The sequence below is a fragment of the Bufo gargarizans genome, chromosome 1 (genome assembly GCF_014858855.1).
Source record: "Bufo gargarizans isolate SCDJY-AF-19 chromosome 1, ASM1485885v1, whole genome shotgun sequence".
Taxonomy (NCBI): domain Eukaryota; kingdom Metazoa; phylum Chordata; class Amphibia; order Anura; family Bufonidae; genus Bufo; species Bufo gargarizans.
Genome location: NC_058080.1, coordinates 471,674,795 through 471,697,164, shown reverse-complemented (window position 1 = coordinate 471,697,164; position 22,370 = coordinate 471,674,795).

The following is a 22,370-nucleotide window of genomic DNA, read 5'->3' as shown; positions in this document are numbered from 1 at the left end:
AGGAGAGAGGTCCCGTAACAGAGAATCTGTCTTCATGTCAGCAGAGAATTAGTCTGCATGTCATAGCAGAGAATGAGGCTTCACGTCAGCCACCACTGCAACAGTCCATTGGCATATATTTAGGCCCAGCACACACACAGGCAGAGGAGAGAGGTCCCGTAACAGAGAATCTGGCTTCATGTCAGCAGAGAATCAGTCTGCATGTCATAGCAGAGAATGAGGCTTCACGTCAGCCACCACTGCAACAGTCCATTGGCATATATTTAGGCCCAGCACCCAGGCAGAGGAGGGAGGTCCCGTAACAGAGAATCTGTCTTCATGTCAGCAGAGAATTAGTCTGCATGTCATAGCAGAGAATGAGGCTTCACGTCAGCCACCACTGCAACAGTCCATTGGCATATATTTAGGCCCAGCACACACACAGGCAGAGGAGAGAGGTCCCGTAACAGAGAATCTGGCTTCATGTCAGCAGAGAATCAGTCTGCATGTCATAGCAGAGAATGAGGCTTCACGTCAGCCACCACTGCAACAGTCCATTGGCATATATTTAGGCCCAGCACACACACAGGCAGAGGAGAGAGGTCCCGTAACAGAGAATCTGGCTTCATGTCAGCAGAGAATCAGTCTGCATGTCATAGCAGAGAATGAGGCTTCACGTCAGCCACCACTGCAACAGTCCATTGGCATATATTTAGGCCCAGCACACACACAGGCAGAGGAGAGAGGTCCCGTAACAGAGGATCTGGCTTCATGTCAGCAGAGAATCAGTCTGCATGTCATAGCAGAGAATGAGGCTTCACGTCACCCACCACTGCAACAGTCCATTGGCATATATTTAGGCCTAGCACACAGGCAGAGCAGAGAGGTCCCGTAACAGACAATCTGGCTTCATGACAGCAGAGAATCAGTCTGCATGTCATAGCAGAGAATGAGGCTTCACGTCACCCACCACTGCAACAGTCCATTGGCATATATTTAGGCCTAGCACACAGGCAGAGCAGAGAGGTCCCGTAACAGACGATCTGGCTTCATGTCAGCAGAGAATCAGTCTGCATGTCATAGCAGAGAATGAGGCTTCACGTCAGCCACCACTGCAACAGTCCATTGGCATATATTTAGGCCTAGCACACAGGCAGAGGAGAGAGGTCCCGTAACAGACAATCTGGCTTCATGTCAGCAGAGAATCAGTCTGCATGTCATAGCAGAGAATGAGGCTTCACGTCACCCACCACTGCAACAGTCCATTGGCATATATTTAGGCCTAGCACACAGGCAGAGCAGAGAGGTCCCGTAACAGACAATCTGGCTTCATGACAGCAGAGAATCAGTCTGCATGTCATAGCAGAGAATGAGGCTTCACGTCACCCACCACTGCAACAGTCCATTGGCATATATTTAGGCCTAGCACACAGGCAGAGCAGAGAGGTCCCGTAACAGACAATCTGGCTTCATGTCAGCAGAGAATCAGTCTGCATGTCATAGCAGAGAATGAGGCTTCACGTCACCCACCACTGCAACAGTCCATTGGCATATATTTAGGCCTAGCACACAGGCAGAGCAGAGAGGTCCCGTAACAGACGATCTGGCTTCATGTCAGCAGAGAATCAGTCTGCATGTCATAGCAGAGAATGAGGCTTCACGTCACCCACCACTGCAACAGTCCATTGGCATATATTTAGGCCTAGCACACAGGCAGAGCAGAGAGGTCCCGTAACAGACAATCTGGCTTCATGACAGCAGAGAATCAGTCTGCATGTCATAGCAGAGAATGAGGCTTCACGTCACCCACCACTGCAACAGTCCATTGGCATATATTTAGGCCTAGCACACAGGCAGAGCAGAGAGGTCCCGTAACAGACGATCTGGCTTCATGTCAGCAGAGAATCAGTCTGCATGTCATAGCAGAGAATGAGGCTTCACGTCACCCACCACTGCAACAGTCCATTGGCATATATTTAGGCCTAGCACACAGGCAGAGCAGAGAGGTCCCGTAACAGACAATCTGGCTTCATGTCAGCAGAGAATCAGTCTGCATGTCATAGCAGAGAATCAGGCTTCACGTCAGCCACCACTGCAACAGTCCATTGTCATAAATTTAGGCCCAGCACCCAGGCAGAGGAGAGAGGTCCCGTAACAGACAATCTGGCTTCATGTCAGCAGAGAATTAGTCTGCATGTCATAGCAGAGAATCAGGCTTCATGTCAGCCACCACTGCAACAGTCCATTGGCATATATTTAGGCCTAGCACACAGGCAGAGGAGAGGTTCATTCAACTTTGGGTAGCCTCGCAATATAATGGTAAAATGAAAATAAAAATAGGATTGAATGAGGAAGTGCCCTGGAGTCCAATAATATATGGTTATGGGGAGGTAGTTAATGTCTAATCTGGACAAGGGACGGACAGGTCCTGTGGGATCCATGCCTGGTTCATTTTTATGAACGTCAGCTTGTCCACATTGGCTGTAGACAGGCGGCTGCGTTTGTCTGTAATGACGCCCCCTGCCGTGCTGAATACACGTTCAGACAAAACGCTGGCTGCCGGGCAGGCCAGCACCTCCAAGGCATAAAAGGCTAGCTCTGGCCACGTGGACAATTTAGAGACCCAGAAGTTGAATGGGGCCGAACCATCAGTCAGTACGTGGAGGGGTGTGCACACGTACTGTTCCACCATGTTAGTGAAATGTTGCCTCCTGCTAACACGTTGCGTATCAGGTGGTGGTGCAGTTAGCTGTGGCGTGTTGACAAAAGTTTTCCACATCTCTGCCATGCTAACCCTGCCCTCAGAGGAGCTGGCCGTGACACAGCTGCCTTGGCGACCTCTTGCTCCTCCTCTGCCTTGGCCTTGGGCTTCCACTTGTTCCCCTGTGACATTTGGGAATGCTCTCAGTAGCGCGTCTACCAACGTGCGCTTGTACTCGCGCATCTTCCTATCACGCTCCAGTGCAGGAAGTAAGGTGGGCACATTGTCTTTGTAGCGTGGATCCAGCATGGTGGCAACCCAGTAGTCCGCACAGGTTAAAATGTGGGCAACTCTGCTGTCGTTGCGCAGGCACTGCAGCATGTAGTCGCTCATGTGTGCCAGGCTGCCCAGGGGTAAGGACAAGCTGTCCTCTGTGGGAGGCGTATCGTCATCGTCCTGCCTTTCCCCCCAGCCACGCACCAGTGATGGACCCGAGCTGCGTTGGGTGCCACCCCGCTGTGACCATGCTTCATCCTCATCCTCCTCCACCTCCTCCTCATCCTCGTCCTCCTCGTCCTCCAGTAGTGGGCCCTGGCTGGCCACATTTGTACCTGGCCTCTGCTGTTGCCAAAAACCTCCCTCTGAGTCACTTCGAAGAGACTGGCCTGAAAGTGCTAAAAATGACCCCTCTTCCTCCTCCTCCTCCTCCTCCTGGGCCACCTCCTCTTCCATCATCGCCCTAAGTGTTTTCTCAAGGAGACATAGAAGTGGTATTGTAACGCTGATAACGGTGTCATCGCCACTGGCCATGTTGGTGGAGTACTCGAAACAGCGCAACAGGGCACACAGGTCTCGCATGGAGGCCCAGTCATTGGTGGTGAAGTGGTGCTGTTCTGTAGTGCGACTGACCCGTGCGTGCTGCAGCTGAAACTCCACTATGGCCTGCTGCTGCTCGCACAGTCTGTCCAGCATGTGCAAGGTGGAGTTCCACCTGGTGGGCACGTCGCATATGAGGCGGTGAGCGGGAAGGCCGAAGTTACGCTGTAGCGCAGACAGGCGAGCAGCAGCAGGATGTGAACGCTGGAAGCGCGAACAGACGGCCCGCACTTTATGCAGCAGCTCTGACATGTCGGGGTAGTTGTGAATGAACTTCTGCACCACCAAATTCAGCACATGCGCCAAGCAAGGGATGTGCATCAAATTGGCTAGTCCCAGAGCTGCAACGAGATTTCGCCCATTATCACACACCACCAGGCCGGGCTTGAGGCTCACCGGCAGCAACCACTCGTCGGTCTGTTGTTCAATACCCCGCCACAACTCCTGTGCGGTGTGGGGCCTGTCCCCCAAACATATGAGTTTCAGAATGGCCTGCTGACGTTTACCCCGGGCTGTGCTGAAGTTGGTGGTGAAGGTGTGTGGCTGACTGGATGAGCAGGTGGAAGAAGAGGAGGAGGAAGCCGAGAAGGAGGAGGTGGCAACAGGAGGCAAAGAATGTTGCCCTGCGATCCTTGGCGGCGGAAGGACGTGCGCCAAACAGCTCTCCGCCTGGGGCCCAGCTGCCACTACATTTACCCAGTGTGCAGTTAGGGAGATATAGCGTCCCTGGCCGTGCTTACTGGTCCACGTATCTGTGGTTAGGTGGACCTTGCTACAGATGGCGTTGCGCAGTGCACACTTGATTTTATCGGATACTTGGTTGTGCAGGGAAGGCACGGCTCTCTTGGAGAAGTAGTGCCGGCTGGGAACAACATACTGTGGGACAGCAAGCGACATGAGCTGTTTGAAGCTGTCTGTGTCCACCAGCCTAAATGACAGCATTTCATAGGCCAGTAGTTTAGAAATGCTGGCATTCAGGGCCAGGGATCGAGGGTGGCTAGGTGGGAATTTACGCTTTCTATCAAATGTTTGTGAGATGGAGAGCTGAACGCTGGCGTGTGACATGGTTGAGACGCTTGGTGACGGAGGTGGTGGTGGTGGTGTTGGTGGTACATCCCCTGTTTGCTGGGCGGCAGGTGCCAACGTTCCTCCAGAGGCGGAGGAAGAGGCCGAGGCGGCAGCAGCAGAATAGGCCGAGGCGGCAGCAGCAGAAGAGGTAGCAGGGGGAGCCTGAGTGACTTCCTTGGTTTTAAGGTGTTTACTCCACTGCAGTTCATGCTTTGCATGCAGGTGCCTGGTCATGCAGGTTGTGCTCAGGTTCAGAACGTTAATGCCTCGCTTCAGGCTCTGATGGCACAGCGTGCAAACCACTCGGGTCTTGTCGTCAGCACATTGTTTGAAGAAGTGCCATGCCAGGGAACTCCTTGAAGCTGCCTTTGGGGTGCTCGGTCCCAGATGGCGGCGGTCAGTAGCAGGCGGAGTCTCTTGGCGGCGGGTGTTCTGCTTTTGCCCACTGCTCCCTCTTTTGCTACGCTGTTGGCTCGGTCTCACCACTGCCTCTTCCTCCGAACTGTGAAAGTCAGTGGCACGACCTTCATTCCATGTGGGGTCTAGGACCTCATCGTCCCCTGCATCGTCTTCCACCCAGTCTTGATCCCTGACCTCCTGTTCAGTCTGCACACTGCAGAAAGACGCAGCAGTTGGCACCTGTGTTTCGTCATCATCAGAGACATGCTGAGGTGGTATTCCCATGTCCTCATCATCAGGAAACATAAGTGGTTGTGCGTCAGTGCATTCTATGTCTTTCACCGCTGGGGAAGGGCTAGGTGGATGCCCTTGGGAAACCCTGCCAGCGGAGTCTTCAAACAGCATAAGAGACTGCTGCATAACTTGAGGCTGAGACAGTTTCCCTGGTATGCATGGGGGTGATGTGACAGACTGATGGGGTTGGTTTTCAGGCGCCATCTGTGCGCTTTCTGCAGAAGACTGGGTGGGAGATAATGTGAACGTGCTGGATCCACTGTCGGCCACCCAATTGACTAATGCCTGTACCTGCTCAGGCCTTACCATCCTTAGAACGGCATTGGGCCCCACCATATATCGCTGTAAATTCTGGCGGCTACTGGGACCTGAGGTAGTTGGTACACTAGGACGTGTGGATGTGGCAGAACGGCCACGTCCTCTCCCAGCACCAGAGGGTCCACTAACACCACCACGACCATGTCCACGTCCGCGTCCCTTACTAGATGTTTTTCTCATTGTTATGGTTCACCACAACAACAAATATATTATTTGGCCCAATGTATTGTATTCAAATTCAGCGGGATATAAATTTGAGGCCTAGTATTTAGGCGCTGGGTGACCGGTATGGATTTAGTGACAGAATTAGACTTGGAAATGCACAGAAGCGTGTGTGTGTGAAGTTATTCTGAATGACCCAATGTGCACCTTGAATATTATATACCCTTTTAGGGATAGATTTCAAATAGCTCTGATATAGCAGAAACCACTAAATTATGAAATTGCTAAATTGGGAATTGTATTTCAACCCAGAACAAAAAATGTGCTTTGACGGACACTAAATAACTTTCCCAGCCACAACAGGACAGCGTTAACGAGAGATTTAGCAGGATATAAATTTGAGGCCTAGTATTTAGGCGCTGGGTGACAGGTATGGGTTTAGTGACAGAATTAGACTTGGAAATACACAGTAGCGGGTGTGTGTGAAGTTATTCTGAATGACCCAATGTGCACCTTGAATATTATATACCCTTTTAGGGATAGATTTCAAATAGCTCTGATATAGCAGAAACCACTAAATTATGAAATTGTTAAATTGGGAATTGTATTTAAACCCAGAACAAAAAATGTGCTTTGACGGACACTAAATAACTTTCCCAGCCACAACAGGACAGCGTTAACGAGAGATTTAGCAGGATATAAATTTGAGGCCTAGTATTTAGGCGCTGGGTGACAGGTATGGGTTTAGTGACAGAATTAGACTTAGAAATACACAGTAGCGGGTGTGTGTGAAGTTATTCTGAATGACCCAATGTGCACCTTGAATATTATATACCATTTTAGGGATAGATTTCAAATAGCTCTGATATAGCAGAAACCACTAAATTATGAAATTGCTAAATTGGGAATTGTATTTCAACCCAGAACAAGAAATGTGCTTGAACGGACACTAAATAACTCGCCCAGCTACAGCACTAAGGACAGATTTAGCTGGATATAAATTTGAGGCCTAGTATTTAGGCGCTGGGTGACAGGTATGGGTTTAGTGACAGAATTAGACTTGGAAATGCACAGTAGCGGGTGTGTGAAGTTATTCTGAATGTCCCTATGTGCACCTTCAATATGATCTACCCTTTTAGGGATAGATTTCAAATAGCTCTGATATAGCAGAAACCACTAAATTATGAAATTGCTAAATTGGGAATTGTATTTCAACCCAGAACAAGAAATGTGCTTGAACGGACACTAAATAACTCGCCCAGCTACAGCACTAACGACAGATTTAGCTGGATATGAATTTGAGGCCTAGTATTTAGGCGCTGGGTGACAGGTATGGGTTTAGTGACAGAATTAGACTTGGAAATGCACAGTAGCGGGTGTGTGAAGTTATTCTGAATGTCCCTATGTGCACCTTGAATATTATATATCCTTTTAGGGATAGATTTCAAATAGCTCTGATACAGCAGAAACCACTAAATTTTTAAATTGCTAAATTGGGAATTGTATTTCAACCCAGAACAAAAAATGTGCTTTGACGGACACTAAATAACTTTCCCAGCCACAACAGGACAGCGGTAACGAGAGATTTAGCGGGATATAAATTTGAGGCCTAGTATTTAGGCGCTGGGTGACCGGTATGGATTTAGTGACAGAATTAGACTGGGATATGGCCAAAAAATAACCACACTATTGCTGGTTAAATGCACTTGGTGATGGGCGCAGCTTGCCCCTGATGTAGTATATGGCCAAAAAATGAACAGACTATTGCTGGTTAAATGCACTTGGTGTGATAGCTTGACCAACCACACTACTGAGGGTTAAATGCACTTGGTGACGGGCGCAGCTTGCCCCTAATGTAGTATATGGCCAAAAAATAAACAGACTATTGCTGGTTAAATGCACTTGGTGTGACAGCTTCACCCTGATGTAGGCTTTAGCCAAAAAACAACCACACCATTGAGGGTTAAATGCACTTGGTCGCAGCTTGTGCTGGCGCACCACAAGACACAAAATGGCCGCCGATCACCCCAGAAAAATGTGACTGACAAACGGTCTGGGCAGCCTAAAAACAGTGAGCAATTGAGGATCAGCAGCTCAATGATCCACAGCTGCAGATCGATCAGTTAATCAAGTCCTTTGGAGGAGTTAATCTGCCTAATCTCGCCCTACTGTCGCAGCCGCAACCTCTCCCTACGCTAATCAGAGCAGAGTGACGGGCGGCGCTATGTGACTCCAGCTTAAATAGAGGCTGGGTCACATGGTGCTCTGGCCAATCACAGCCATGCCAATAGTAGGCATGGCTGTGATGGCCTCTTGGGGCAAGTAGTATGACGCTTGTTGATTGGCTGCTTTGCAGCCTTTCAAAAAGCGCCAAGAAAGCGTCACAAAAGCGCGAAGAAAGCGACGAACACCGAACCCGAACCCGGACTTTTACGAAAATGTCCGGGTTCGGGTCCGTGTCACGGACACCCCAAAATTCGGTACGAACCCGAACTATACAGTTCGAGTTCGCTCATCCCTAGTCATAACCCTATGCAGCCGGCTATAAACATCACAAATTTACGCCATTAAGAGATTATGTGGAAACGGCTGACAAGATTTAATGGTTGGAAATTTAGGATTTTGTACTTTGAATCACATTCTTTAAATTAGAGTCAAGTTTTGTATGGATATAGGTGAAGATACTTCCAGCTCTACTTATATTTACACTGCCAGATCATTGCGCACTGTGTTGGTACTCTTGCTCTGTGATATATGTTTATTTATAAAAAAAGGTCCATTTGCGTATGCCTAATTATTCTGTTTTTTACAATTACAAGAACTGACACTCTCCAATTAACTTCAATGGAACCTTGCTTCTTGGAGGTTGATTCAGAACTGAAATTGCAATAATTTATCTTCACTTATTGGGGACATTTAATTTAAATGAAGAAGACCCAAGGCTTCTCTTTGGATGGAGATACGTTTGGATCAGCAATATTAAAGGGAGTCTGTCAGCACATTTACCCCTTTTTAACAGTTCCCATAGCGCTGTAGCCGCAACACAGATGATTAAAACGGTACCTTTATATGCTTTTGTGGACTTGTAAAACTGCCAAAAACGAACTTTGATGCATATGTAAATGAGGGCTCACAAGTGCCCAGGGGCGGCGTCCACCGCGTTGGTGCCCAGGCATCTCTGCCTCTTCGGCTCTTATCCCCGCCCAGCCTCTTGCTCTGCTCGCCCATCTCTTTTTTCTGCCCCTCAGCGAGATCCCGCTCCTGCGCGATGACTTTCTTTGGGTGGGGCATGCTCACTGCGATGCCCATTGCTGGTACATGCCCCAAAAATTTGACAATAGGCATTCACCTGACAGCAAAGAACTTCAGATTCTGTGGCTGGAGGTACATTAGGCGATTACAGATAAAAAATGTAACTGTCGGCCAGACCAGGCCCAAAATATTAGGCAATAGGAATTCACCTGACAGCAAAGAACTTTAGATTCATCTGGCTGGAGGCAAATTCAGCGGTCACAGAATAAATATGTAACTGTCGGCCAGTACAGGCCCCAAAAATTAGCCAATAGTTTTTCACCTGACAGCAAAGAATTTTGGATTCTGTGGCTTGAGGTACATTAGGCGGTTACAGATAAAAAATGTAACTGTTGGCCAGTGCAGGCCCAAAATATTAGGCAATAGGAATTCACCTGACAGCAAAGAACTTCGGATTCTGTGGCTGGAGGTACATTAGGCGGTCACAGGATAAATATATAACTGTCGGCCAGTACAGGCCCCAAAAATTAGGCATTCACCTGACATAAAAGGCCATTTATGCCGTTGTATATACATAAGGCAAGAACCATTGTTTGTTCTTAGTGGTGGCGGATATGTGTGGGCTGGCATGAAGAAATTCAATTACACGTGGTCATCACAGGTGTTGAATTTCTCCGAGATCCATGCCTCATTCATTTTTAAAAATGTGAGGTAGTCCACACTGTTCGTGAGATAGGCGAGTGCGCATATGTGTCACGATCCTTATTGCTGTGCTGAATGTCCTTTCGGACAGGACACTCGATGAGGGGTAAGCCAAGAGTTCCATGGCAAATTGTGCCAACTCTGGCCACAGGTCACGCCTGCACACCCAGTTGTCAAGGGGTTACTCGCTTCTCAGAGCTTCTACATCGACCGTTAACCCGATGTAGTTGGACACCTGTCGGTCTAGGTGTTCCCTGAGGCTGGATCCGGAGGGTGGCTGTCAATGGGTTGGTTGCCAGAATGATCTCATATCAGAAGTGACCAACACATCTTCAAACCGCCCTCTTCTTGTATGTGCGGTAGGATTGGTACCGGCATCTGTTTCTCTGTGGGTGGAAATTCTTCTGCCAGCACCGCAATAGCAGAATGCAGCATCTCTCGCAGCAAGGCCTGGAAATGCTGCATTCTGACAGCCCTCTGTGATGCTGGTAACATGTCCGCCATTTTGTGTTTGTACTGGGGGTCAAAGTACGTTGCCACCCAGTACTGATCCTTGCCCTATTATACTTTTTATATCGGGGTCCCTATTCAAACACTGAAGCATGAAGGCCCCCATTTGCACTAAATTGGAAGTGGTGGAGTGACTTGGCTCCTGCTCATCGCCCAGGAGAATGTCGTCCTCGGTCTCCTCCTCCCAGCCACGGACAACACCAGGGATCCTTAAAAAGTTTAAAGCCTGCTCTTCTTGCTCCTCCTCCCTCCAGCTGCCAACCTCCTCTGACTCCTCTTCAGAGTCCTGCTGACTTGTTTAAGATGGAGTAGCCCCCCCTGGGAATTCGTTCAGCATTGTGACTTCCTCATTTTCCAGCTCCTGCTCCTCAACGGCTTGATCAATGACACAAAGCATTGCACGCTCCAGAAAGAAGGCGTAAGGTACGATGTCACTGATGGTGCCTTGGCTGCGACTGACCAGTTTGGTGATCTCATCAAATGGTCACAGAAGTCTGCATGCAGCGCGCATGAGCAGCCACTGGCGCGGTGAAAGAAACCAAGCTCCCAGAAACTGTCCTGCTGCAAAGTTTGTACAGGTAGTCGTTAATGGCTCGTTTCTGCTGGAGCAGCCTATCAAGCATATACAAGTTGGAGTTTCAAATCATCGGGCTGTCACAAATCAGAAATCTGACGTGCAGGCGGTGTCACCTCTGAACGTCATAAAGACGAGCCATGGCCGTGTAAGATCTAAAATGGACAGAGATTTTCCTGGCATGCGGCAAGACGTCCAGGACCCCAAGGTATTCGGCAACAAATCGCTGAACAACTAAATTAAGGACGTGTGCATGCACGACACATGTGTCATTTTGTCCTGTTTCAGCGTGCTCAGCAGATTGGCACCGTTGTCGCACACCACTTTACCAACTGTCAAATTGAGCGGGGGTAGCCATCGATCGGCCTGGGAGCGCACAGATGAAAGAAGTGCAGGATCACAACAGCTGCAGCACAGCATGGCAATGTCTCACCTGGCACGTCGAATAAGTTCTGGAAATCTTTTGGGGGGTGCAGTGGAAAAGGAGGAGTCAGCAGAGGAGGAGACGGAGGATGGAGTAGGAGGAAGAGAAGAAGAGGCAGGCCTGCATGCAATCCATGGTGGTAACACCAAATCCACACAGGTGCCACGGGTTACATGCTTGACGGCCGTCAGAAGGTTCACCCAGTGGGCAGTAAAAGTTATGTACCTTTCCTGCCAGTGTTTGATAGACCACGTGTCTGTGGTCAGATGTATCCTGTCACCGACACTGTGTGCCAGAGATATATTCACTTGCCGCTGAACGTGGCCATATAGTTCAGGGATGCCCTTCTGGGAGATATATTTTCTTCCGGGGATCTTCCATTGCGGTGTGCCAATAGCCACAAATTTTCTAAAGGCCTCTGAGTCCACCAATTTATTTGGCAGTAGTTGGCGGGCTAGCAGTTCCGACAAGCCAGCGGTCAGCCGTTGGGCAAGAGGATTATCCGGCGTCATCATTTTTTTACGCTCGAACATTTGGGCCACAGAAGCCTGCCTTGTGCCAGATAAACGCGATGATGGCACGGTGTAAGGTGGAGTGGAGGACAAATGGGTGGAGAGAGGAGAAGTAGAAGAGGCAGGACGTGGAGCGCCGGCCATGTGCCCCTGTCCTGGGAGCGCAAGATGTGACCGTGCATGGTGGATGCCTTGCTCCAGATACATTTGCAGTCTGCTTTTTGCCTCCTGTGCATTGTGAGTTCTGCCTGCTTCTCCTCCTTCTCCTCCTTATCTGCTGCTCCGTCTCTCCCTCTGAACTCTCCTCTTCTACCTCTCTTGTGGGCACCCACGTGGAAACACGCAGACCGGCAATCCAGCTTAACAAAGGGCACCAAATGGGCCCGAAACGTTGCACATAGCAATAAATGTCATAAGAATATATTGAGAATATACCACTGGTAAATAAAGGTTGAATATAAAGATTCATTGGTGTGCTGTCTCTGAAAAACTTATTTGAAAGCCACGTGACGTCCACAGACATGTCATCATAGTCACCTTCACCACCACTGACATTAGAGATCTCTGAGTAGGCAGCAACAGCGGGGACCACCCTCCTTCGGCTAATCAGGTTACTGTCATCAGACTGCTGGGTGGCGGCCGTTGCTACCTCCTCTTCCTCATCCGATGCCAAGAATGGCTGCACATCGGTAAGGTCTGGGAATGGATGGGAAAATAATTCCTCTGACTCGAGTGGAGGGGTTATAGTGGTGGTTTCTTTGGGGGTGCACACAGCAGAGAGTGAGGAGGGTGCAGATACAGAGGATGAGGAGGGTGCAGAAGCAGAAGGCTGAGTGAGCCACTCAACCAACTCTGGTGCGCCCTTTGAAGTTATCTCACGCACCTTCTCCAACTTCCCACTTAGGCTCCAACCTGGTGCACATGCCAAACCCCTACCATCCCTGCAGAACGGTCTGCCTCTTCCTCTGCCTGTCATTTTGTAAATGACCCTCTGCTTAAGTTCGTAGAGAAGAGCAGTATTTGTGGAAAAAGGTATTTTGCAGCCCTCATTCAGTATTTGGTGGAAAAAGGCATATAGCAATGGCACCCCTCAATCAGTATTTTGTGGAAGAAGGTATATGGCACCCCTCAATCAGTATTTGGCAGAAACAGGTATATAGCACCCCTCAATCAGTATTTGGCGGAAACAGGTATATAGCACCCCTCAATCAGTATTTGTCGGAAACAGGTATATAGCATCCCTCAATCAGTATTTTTGCGGCAACAGGTATATCATACCTGTTGCAATTAGAAACTCCAATAACGTTTATCCCTCTATATAGCTGTAGTATCGCAGCAGAACTGGACACAACTGCTGCACAATACAAATACACTGTAATATAATTTCTATATTAGAAAGTTTATTATAAGTATATCACACCCCTCGTTATCACAGCTATCGATAGCACTCTTATACCACTCCTTAAAAGGACTTTTGTGGCCCTATTAGCTAGCGTTTAGTGTTCCTAACTGTCCCTGCTCCACAATGCAACCTCTCCCTACACTGGCAAAACACAGAATGTAAAATGGCTGCCAGATCGGGTTCTGTTATAGGGATGGGGGTGTGTCCATGTGCTGAAACATCTCAATTGGCTGTCCTGTCCTGATGGATGTGTCATGGGTCAAAGTTTGGGGCTACGCCCAAAAATATGGCGCATGTTCGGCGAATCGCAAACGAGCAAAGTTCGCCGCAATACGACTGCCGGCCGAACCGCAAGGCCATCTCTAAATACAGCAACCAAAATAACTCATTCCTGTCTAGGCACTACCTAATACAAAAAACATTCCCTGACTCACCTCTAAAGAACACAGTTCACACATGTGATCAGATGTGGCTTTCTCAGCCTAAACAGTATAATACACGACAAAAAGCGCTGTAATTTTCACACTTCACCACACAATGGCTAATAAGCCCTTTTTTCCCCACTAATACAAGCCAAAAAATGCTTTAGAACATATAACAGCTCGGCATTAGGGCAAATAAAATGTAGAAATATTTCCTTGCAATAACCCCTGTTAATGCCTGCATCAAACAGCACTTGCACCCTAATAAGAACAGTTTGCTGGTATTACAGAGCTGTATAATGGATAATTTGGATCCCCAGTCAGTGCCGCAAGATGTAATCAGATTGTTCCTATTACCCAGGTTGTCACCTCCCCAAATGAACCCTATTCAACAGAAATGCTGTGGAATGATTCCTCCCTATCTTTTCCCTACACCTTGAATAATCTTTCCCTGCACTTATAAATCTTATTTTTTGTTTAGCACGTTTTTTCTATCACTGTCCCTAGCGCCTGCAGATGTCTCTCCCTGCACTAAGTACACTGGTATATGTCAGAATCTAAGATGGCTGCGCTATTTATAGGGCTGTGACATCACAGGGCTGGCTGGCTGCTGATTGGCTGCATGCATGCATGAGTTCCTTTCTCCATGTCCTCACACATGCAGCAGCAATTTTTGGAAAAAATATGATTCGCTACCACGAAATTCGCATTCGATGTGAATCAAATTTTTCCTGAAATTCGGAACAAATTCCACTTTGTCAGCTTCGATTCGCTCATCTCTAGTCTTGAATTTATCTTGTACACCCCCCTCCCTAGTGAAGTAAGTGACATATTCGATTCAACTGGCCTATTATGATTTTTAGCGTATGATTTAGGGTCATAATTCTAATCATTGTGTACACCTCCTCTATATATACCTTTTATGAGCTAAAATATGATTGTTCTTTTTTGTACCAATTGTGCCGTTTTATTATATTCACTTGGAAAACATACTGTGGCACCCCATGCACTTGTTTTTATTGTAATGGCTGTATCACACAGCACTTGTACCCCTATAAACGGTTTGCTGGAATTACTGAGGTATCATCTATTGCAAACCTGAAAGCAGCAGTATAATAGCAATTTGGATCCCCAGTCAGTGCAGCAAGGTGTAATAGGATTGCTCCAATTACCCCGGCTGTACAATCCCCTAATGAACCCTGTTCTGCTTCAATACTGTGGAATAATTCCTCCCTATCCTTTCCCTACACTTCTGCCTTTTTCCTGAACTTCTTTTCAGCAAAATAAAAGTTTTCAAGTCTTTCCTTGCACTTTCCCTAGCACCTGCTGAGGTCTCTCCCTGCACTAAGTACACTGGAAAATGGCAGAATCCAAGATGGCTGAGGCTATTTATAGGGCTATGACATCACAGGACTGGCTGCTGATTGGCTGCATGCATGGCATTGTGGGTGATCCCTCGTTCCCAGAGTTCTTTGCTCCATGTCCTAACATGTGCAGCAGCCATTTTAGGAAAAAATGCAATTCGTTACTACGAAGCATCAGGAAATTCGGATTCAGTGCGAATATACATTTTCCTGAAATTCGGATCAAATTCCATTTCATGAACTTCGATTCGCTCATCTCTAGTTATAAGTAAGGGCTATTTTGTCTTGTGGCATTTCTCGAGCTTTCGGAGAGAAATCTGCCTTTTGACATTTGCGTACGCTGGCTCAGTCAAGAGTCATTTATAAGTCTCTAAATGTTACCAGGTTGTCAATCACTGTTTTGCATCACATAGATTAATTATAATAAGATATATGCTCAGTTCAGACAGGGTAAAGCTTTTACATGATGGTAGGAGTGATGTCAAGTATCCAGTTGCTAAGCAGAGAAGTGCACAGCACACTTGACTAGAATGCATCTCATATGCAAGAATATAATGTAAAATATCTAAATTGTAAATGCCGATTACACCTGAACAAATGCTGAAGGATATACTAGATTCCTTACAAAGTGACTGTTTGTTTTGAAGAGCTCAGGTCACATTTCAGTCCCCAAAACTAATTATTCTCACATGACTAATTGATTGTCTGTGTGTTGACAAGTGGAGCCATTAGGGATATATTTCCTAAAAGAAGAATGTCAGTCAAATAGAGCATGCAGGATATGCAAATGTGGTGATTAGAAATTGTATTTTGGTAAAAGTTACTGCAGGAAGGTACATTGGATTAGGTTAATGCTGCGCTGAACCTTAACTTTAATTGATGTGCTCATGACAGCGAAAATTGACTTTCTGAAAAGGTCTTCAGTTCCATTTTTAATAAAAACAAAACTGTGGCAAAGCAGCCAGTTCAAACATTCAATCATACTTAGTTCTTCAGCCTCCTACAGCAATTGTCAATAAAAAAAAAGTTTCCCTACGGACACAAATTACTTGCTGCTTATTCTAGTTGGTATGAATTCTAATTATCCTATATGAACAGAATATTTTATTGCCCTATAGGAATACCGGCAAGATAATGATAAAATGGACATGTATTAACTGGTTTTACTTCACTTTACAGAGAGTAAAGCCTTGAAGTTGATGCTCATCCTTAATTTTTATTCTTTTTCACATTTTTTTTTCTTTTACTTAAATTAATTTAAAATCCCTTTCTGATTAATTTCTTCCTATATCTTTATAACAGTCTGAGCTCTGCTTTTCTGATACGAAGGTCAAAGTCCTCTGCATAGACATACAGGGGGAAATTTATAATTTGCAGTGTTTTTTTTGTTTTAGTCTGCATGCACAACTTTTGTCTCCGCTCCAAAATCATTATCTGAGCGGAAACATAACGGACCCCATTATAGTCTATGGGGTCATTAGGCTCCGTTTGCCTCAGTTATGTGCCTTCTCCGTCCTTTCCGTTCTCCTGCTCCTAAATGGAACGGTGATGTGAACGAAGCCTAAGTCTGTCTTTGGTTTGTCTTGCTGCACCAAATTTATGATGGGACTGTTTTATTAAGTTTGGCACAAGTGTGATGTTGTTTTGCCACTGTCAGCAATAGTATACCTAGAGATGCCACTTTTTTGCAACTTTTTAAAAAGTCACACATTATAAATGAGACATAACACTGATCTAATCTCTAATCTTGACCAACTTTTCAACCCACTTCTGAAAGTGGCAAGGCTCATTAGATGTTGGGAAATTTGGCCAAATGTTGCAAAAATATGCACAAAATTTCACATGCAACATCTTTTGCGACATTTTTATGCCACACAACTGGTGTAGCAGATTTGAAAAATGCCCCCCCTCCCCTTCCCAGTTTATAGATTATATTCTGGTATATTCTGGCAGCCACTACTAGAGGGGCATAGGAGTTTACAGCATGTTGTCTTTTTATTGAATTTAACCCTGCCATTTTTCACTTTAAGGACCAGGCCATTTTTTGTAAATCTGACATGTGTCACTTTATGTGGTGATAACTTTAAAACGCTTTTACTTATCCAAGCCATTCTGAGATTGTTTTCTCGTCACACATTGTACTTGATGACAGTGGTAAATTTAAGTCAAAATACTTCATTTTTATTTATATAATAAAAAAATGAATTTAACAAAAATGTTGAAAAAATTTCAATTTTCTAAATTTCAATTTCTCTGCTTTTAAAACAGATAGTGGTACCTCCGAAAATAGTTATTACTTTACATTTCCCATATGTCTACTTCATGTTTGGATAATTTTGTATATTAAATTTTATTTTTTTGGGACGTTAGACGGCTTAGAAGTTTAGAAGTAAAATGTTTAAGAAAATTTCAAAAACCTAATTGTTAAGTACCAGTTCAGGTCTGAAGTCACTTTGTGAGGCTTACATAATAGAAACCACCCAAAAATGGCCCCATTTTAGAAACTAAACCCCTCAAGGTATTCAAAACTGATTTTACAAACTTTGTTAACCCTTTAGGTGTTCCACAAGAATTAAAGGAAAATGGAGATGAAATTTCAATTTTTTTATAGGGCAGGTCATGATATTTTTATAGGGCAGGTCATTACAGACATGGCAATACAACATCCTTGGAACCAAACCAGAGTTCGGGAATATTTTTTTTTGCAGTAGAAATTGATTTATGAAGCTATTAGGGTCCATTCACACATCCGTTGTTTCTTTCCTGATCTGTTCCGTATTTTGCGGAACAGATCTGGACCAGTTCTGTACCCATTCATTTTCAATGGGTCCTGAAAAAAATCGGACAGCTCAATGTCTGATTTTTTTTCAGGACCCATTGAAAATTAATCACCCCCTTTTTTCTCAAATAAAAAGAAATAAGTAAGGGTACTTTCACACTTGCGGCAGGACAGATCCGACAGGCTGTTCACCCTGTCGGATCCGTCCTGCGGCTATTTCGCCGTGCCGCCGGACCGCCGCTCCGTCCCCATTGACTATAATGGGGACGGGGGCGGAGCTCCGGTGCAGCACGGCGGTGCACGGAGAAAGGGCGCCGGACTAAAATTACTGCATGTCAGGCTTTTTAGTCCGGCGGCTTTCTCCGTGCACCGCCGTACTGCGCCGGAGCTCCGCCCCCGTCCCCATTATAGTCAGATCCGTCCTGCCGCAAGTGTGAAACTAGCCTAAGAAATAATCTGCAAGTGTTTTTTTTATTATTATTCTATATGACAGATTTTTTTTTTACATTTTTTTAACATTTTTGGATGATTGTCTATATTTTAGGTGATATTAAACAGTGTGCAAGTTGATTTGATATGTATCTACATTATAAGTTGACATCATATCTATCACTATTTTATTGTAAAATAGCTTTTAATATGAACTAAATTACCCTAATGTATAACACCATATAGTAATTTGAAATATTTTGACAGTCCGGTCCATGTTTTTGTAAAGGCTCAACTTAGTTATATATAAGTAACATAAGGTTCCAATTTAAAGGGGTTCTCTGGGAATTAAGAAAATGAAAATACTAAAATATATATATATATATATATATATATATATATATACAGTACAGACCAAAAGTTTGGGCACACCTTCTCAATCAAAGAGTTTTCTTTATTTTCATGACTATGAAAATTGTAGATTCACACTGAAGGCATCAAAACTATGAATTAACACATGTGGAATTATATACATAACAAAAAAGTGTGAAACAACTGAAAATATGTCATATTCTAGGTTCTTCAAAGTAGCCACCTTTTGCTTTGATTACTGCTTTGCACACTCTTGGCATTCTCTTGATGAGCTTCACGAGGTAGTCACCTGAAATGGTTTTTACTTCACAGGTGTGCCCTGTAAGGTTTAATAAGTGGGATTTCTTGCCTTATAAATGGGGTTGGGACCATGAGTTTCGTTATGGAGAAGTCAGGTTGATAAACAGCTGATAGTCCTACTGAATAGACTGTTAGAATTTGTATTATGGCAAGAAAAAAGCAGCTAAGTAAATAAAAACTAGTGGCTATCATTACTTTAAGAAATGAAGGTCAGTCAGTCCGAAAAATTGGGAAAACTTTGAAAGTGTCCCCAAGTGCAGTCACAAAAACCATCAAGCGCTACAAAAAAACTGGCTCACATGTGAACCGCCCCAGGAAAGGAAGACCAAGAGTCACCTCTGCTGCGGAGGATAAGTTCATCCGAGTCACCAGCCTCAGAAATCGCAGGTTAACAGCAGCTCACATTAGAGACCAGGTCAATGCCACACAGAGTTCTAGCAGCAGACACATCTCTAGAACAACTGTTAAGAGGAGACTATGTGAATCAGGCCTTCATGGTAGAATATCTGCTAGGAAACCACTGCTAAGGACAGGCAACAGACAGAAGAGACTTGTTTGGGCTAAAGAACACAAGGAATGGACATTAGACCAGTGGAAATCTGTGCTTTGGTCTGATGAGTCCAAATTTGAGATCTTTGGTTCCAACCACCGTGTCTTTGTGCGACGAAGAAAAGGTGAACAGATGGACTCTACATGCCTGGTTACCACCGTAAAGCATGGAGGAGGAAGTGTGATGGTGTGGGGGTGCTTTGCTGGTGACACTGTTGGGGATTTATTCAAAATTGAATGCATACTGAACCAGCAAGGCTACCACAGCATCCGGTTTGCGTTTAGTTGGACCATCATTTATTTTTCAACAGGACAATGACCCCAAACACACCTCCAGGCTGTGTAAGGGCTATTTGACCATGAAGGAGAGTGATGGGTTTCTGCGCCAGATGACCTGGCCTCCACAGTCACCGGACCTGAACCCAATCGAGATTGTTTGGGGTGAGCTGGACCACAGAGTGAAGGCAAAAGGGCCAACAAGTGCTAAGCATCTCTGGGAACTCCTTCAAGACTGTTGGAAGACCATTTCAGGTAACTACTGTTTCACACTTTTTTGTTATGTATATAATTCCACATGTGTTAATTCATAGTTTTGATGCCTTCAGTGTGAATCTACAATTTTCATAGTCATGAAAATAAAGAAAACTCTTTGAAGGTGTGTCCAAACTTTTGGTCTGTACTGTGTGTATGTGTGTATATATATATATATATATATATATATATATAAAAAAATTGAAGACACCGCAGCACATCCGTTGATGAAAAATTGTGGATCTTTATTCACCAATGCAACATTTCAGTCCGCTTACTGGAACCTTTCTCAAGCAATGCATCATATCAAACTGTGGGGTTTTATGTGGTCAGTAAAAATTAGCATACATAAGTGACAATTAATAAATTGTACAAAAATTTGCAAACAAATCTCATATACATATATAAAAAAGACATCATGCCTGGAAGACAATATATGCAATACAAATGCTCATATGTCAAGAGCATCCAGGTATAGTGATTATTCAGTAACATAATATATTACACAAGTGGCAATCAATAATATACAATCATCACCTGTGCAAGTGCAATTATAAACAGACCTGGCATGGAATCGGGCAGGCGGATACAATATTGCGGACATCACCGCATGGATTAGGCGTCCCGGAACTGAAGCTGCACATGTCCATGATGTCACCACAAGGGCAATCACATGTTCACGTCTGAAGCATAGAATTGAAGCTGCGCATATCCGTGACGTCACCATAGGGATAATCGCATGATCCTATGTGGGGACATCACGTGACACGCCACATAACAGTTCACTGTAGTAGAGTATATGTAAACGTCTTTATCGATATGTAAATCGAAAGCAACGGCTAATTAAACAGGATGAAACACCCCGGGTATAGTATCGGGTGACTTGCTATCTTGCGATGCACTGTCATCCAAAGAGCATAAGTAGAGTGGGAGGGGATCAGCGGCAGCCATTGCCCTCCCATCTCACTCATCTAGTTTTAACCCTATCAGGTGAAAAACATCCAATATAGCCCTAAAGTTACACTTGTAAAAAATAATTCAGCAAAATTCTGGTGTGTATGCAGCTGTAGCGGGATAAACCGTGCGGATTCAAAAGTATCCAACTTCCTATTGAGCGAAGCCCTTCCATCCGAGGGTCCTGTAAGTGAAAAGAATAAAAAAATATATTATCCAAATATATTTATTAAAAGAAGGAACAAATTCTTCAGTACATGAGCCGACAGGGACAGAACAGTAAGAGATCATATGAATAGCCAAGGCTTATATTCTACATTCAAGCCCCCCGGTTTGACAGTTTGTAACTTAAAGATCCATTCAGACTCGCGTTTTTTAAGCATTTTCATGCGGTTGCCGCCAATCCGCGGCTGTGGGACATGGTCAAGGATCATGAATTTTAAATCACCTTCAACATGGCCCATGTCCGCAAAGTGGTGTGAGACAGGCAGATCCCTGCGTTTCTTACGTATGGAAAAGCGATGCTGGTTGAAACGTGATTTAAAATCGCATGTTGTCTCACCCACATACAAAAGCTTGCAGGGGCACCATAAAACATAAATGACAAAACTCGAGTCACAAGTCAAAAAAATTTAAGGGGATAAGAAATCCCTGTATCAGGATGCGTAAAATCACGTCCCTTCACCATGTATTTGCATTTCACACAGTGAAGGCACGGATAACAACCACTTTTCTTAGGAGCCAAAAATGAATGGCGTATACCTTTTTGAGGTCCTATGTCATTCTCTACAAGTTTATCTTTTAACCACTTCAACCCAGCTAGCTAAAACCCCCTTAATGACCAGGCCACTTTTTACACTTCTGCGCTACACTACTTTCACCGTTTATTGCTCGGTCATGCAACTTACCACCCAAATGAATTTTGCCTCCTTTTCTTCTCACTAATAGAGCTTTCATTTGGTGGTATTTCATTGCTGCTGACATTTTTACTTTTTTAGTTATTAATCAAAATTTAACGATTTTTTTGCAAATTTTTCACTTTCAGTTGTAAAATTTTGCAAAGAAAAACGACATCCATATATAAATCTTTCGCTAAATTTATTGTTCTACATGTCTTTGATAAAAAAAAAATGTTTGGGTAAAAAAAAAATGGTTTGGGTAAAAGTTATAGCATTTACAAACTATGGTACAAAAATGTGAATTTCCGCTTTTTGAAGCAGCTCTGACTTTCTGAGCACCTGTCATGTTTCCTGAGGTTCTACAATGCCCAGACAGTAAATAAAACCCCACAAATGACCCCATTTCGGAAAGAAGACACCCTAAGGTATTCACTGATGGGCATAGTGAGTTCATAGAACTTTTTATTTTTTGTCACAAGTTAGCGGAAAATTATGCTTTTTTTTTTTTTTTTCTTACAAAGTCTCATATTCCACTAACTTGTGACAAAAAATAAAAACTTCCATGAACTCACTATGCCCATCACAAAATACCTTGTGG